Source organism: Dasypus novemcinctus, chromosome 23 (genome assembly GCF_030445035.2).
Source record: "Dasypus novemcinctus isolate mDasNov1 chromosome 23, mDasNov1.1.hap2, whole genome shotgun sequence".
NCBI lineage: Eukaryota > Metazoa > Chordata > Mammalia > Cingulata > Dasypodidae > Dasypus > Dasypus novemcinctus.
The window spans coordinates 56,690,597-56,693,175 of record NC_080695.1 but is presented as its reverse complement, the minus strand read 5'-3'; positions in this window follow the sequence as shown (position 1 = coordinate 56,693,175).

Genomic DNA, 2,579 nt, shown 5'->3' with positions numbered 1-2,579 from the left:
CCGCCTTGGTCCATAGGACAGCCATGGCGAGACCCTAGCTTTCAGAGCGGAAGGCAAATGGGCACACCCTCTCCCTGCCCCTTCCCACTTGGCCCTGCATTCGTTCACCAGGAGTGGGTCCCTAGCGTGGGGGAGGGGGCAGGTGCTGGGGCGACCGCAGAGTTGCGGTCTGTGGTTCCAGCCCAAGCCGGGGACTCACCCCTGACCTCTCTTTTGCTCTCCCACCCCTTATCTGATCTGCGAGCAAATCCTATTGGTTCTTCCCTCAAAATATACCCCGGCCAGGTGATCACTTCCCACCACCTCCACCTGTCACCCTGCTCCAGCAGCAGCTCCCACTTGGATTCCTGCAGTGGCCCCTCTGGGCCCTCCCTGCTCTCCCTACCTCCCCGCTCTCCACCCGGCAGCCAGAGAGCACCTGCTGGAACCCGTCACGGCTCATCTAGCGCAGAGGCCAAGGGCCAGTCGTCTCTCTGGCCCGCACCCTGCCACTCGATGCTCACTGGGCTCCAGTCCCACTGGGTTTTCTGTAGTTCCCCGAACTTGAACTTGGCAGTCATGTTGCAGCCTTCAGGTTCACACCTCTACCTAAAGGCCACCCTTCAGCCAGGCCTTCCCGGTCACTTGATCTAAAACAGCATCTCCCTCCCAATACTTCATATCCCCCCTCCCTGCTCAATTTTTTTCTTCCTAGCAGATCATTACACTGAAATTTATACACTAAATGGCATACATATTTGTCTTATAAATGTGTAACTCTTTTTCTCTTATCCACTAGAGCTTCAGTCTCTGAGGAAGGGATTTGGGCATGTGGAATGGGTGGAATAACATCCACCCGCATCCTCAGCCTGTGACTACTGGGAAGTCAATGAAAGGATGACGACAAGGTCCCACTGGATTGGGTGGGTCCTAAATCCAAAGAGAGTGTCTTTATCAGAGACAGAAAAGAGGACACAGAAACACGGAGAAGAAAACAATGTTCAGACAAGGCAGAGATGGGAGTAATGCGTCTGCAAGCCTAGGAATCCAGGAATTGCCAGGAGCCCCTGGGAGAGGCAGGGGAGGGATTCCCCTTGACTTGGGCCTCTGGCTCCTGCATTGGGAGAGGAAGCTCTTGTTGGAAGGCACCGTGCTGCAAATTACTACAGCAGCCCTACAGCTCATAAGGGATGTTTTGGTCACTTATGTGCCCCAAGCCCCTAGATCTGAGGTCATCAAAGTTTCTGTAAAGGGCCAGATGGTAGATGCTCTGGGCTTTGCGGGCCAGACGGTCTCGGTCACCATGACTCACCTCTGCCATCGTGGCCCCAAAGCAGCCACTGACTACGCATAAGTGACGGCCATGGCTGTGTGCCCATAAAATTTCAAACGCAAAAATGGGTCATCTTGCCCAGAGCAACGACTGACACTCAGTAAATATGTGCTGATGGAGCTCACGAAGGGAGCGGTGGTCACTGCTCTCATTCTAGCAGGAGAGGTGGGCAAACACATTTAGAAATTTCCAAGCACTTGCACATCTTAGATGCTCTGAAGAAAATAAGGCAGGGAGGTGATGGGGTGGATAGAGGAGATGGGCGGCTGCTCTGGGTGGATGAATTGGGGAAAGTCTCTCAGCTGAGACACAAATGAGAAGGCACCGGCCACTTGAAGATCTGAAGGCGGAGGGTTCCAGGCAGTGGAAGAGCAGGGGTAATGGCTGGGAGGCGGGAACAAGCTTGTGTGTTCAAGGAACAGGGTGACATCAGTGTGGCAGGGACATCTGAGCAAGGAGGAGGGTGGCACAAGAGGAGGTTGGTACTTTCTCAGGAAGTTCCCCATAGAGCTACCATAGAATTCAGCAATCCCACTTCTAGGTATTTACCCCAAAGAATTGAAAACAGGGACTCAAGCAGATCCTGGTCCACCAGCATTCGCAGAGGCATTATTCATGATCCCCAAAAGGTGGAAGCCCCCCAAGTGACCATTCACAGATGGTGTAAATCTGGTTTAAACACACAATGGAATATTATGCAGCTGTGATAAGGAAGGAGGTTCTGATACATGCAACAACATGGATTATTTGCGAAGACGGCCACAGTAACGCCTCCCAAAACTGTACGCATGCCCCTTGCAATGAGACTTCACAGCTCCTTCCATCAAGACGTGGCGTCTGTTTCTTCACTTCCTTGAATTGAGGCTGGCTGTGTGACTTGTTTGGCAGAAGTGACATAGGATGTTCCAGCGTAGGTCTCAGGAGACCCTGCGCACTTCCACTTGAACTCCCGGACTCCTGCCCCAGCCCTATGTGAGCAAGCTCCACTAGTCTGCTGTAGGACGAAGGACCACGTAAATAGAGAGTCCTAGCCAACTGCCAGCACCAGCCATCCTAGAAAATTCAGTGCTCATCAGGCCGCATTAATAACTCTAAGTGAGACAGCTGATCCCAGCCCAGAGTGCTGGCCCACAGAACTGTGAGGAGATAATATGCTAGGTTTTAGGATGGCTTCTTACTGGAAGCGGATTTGGCCCAACGAACAGGGTGTCCGCCTACCACATGGGAGGTCCAAGGTTCAAACCCAGGGTCTCCTGACCCATGTGGT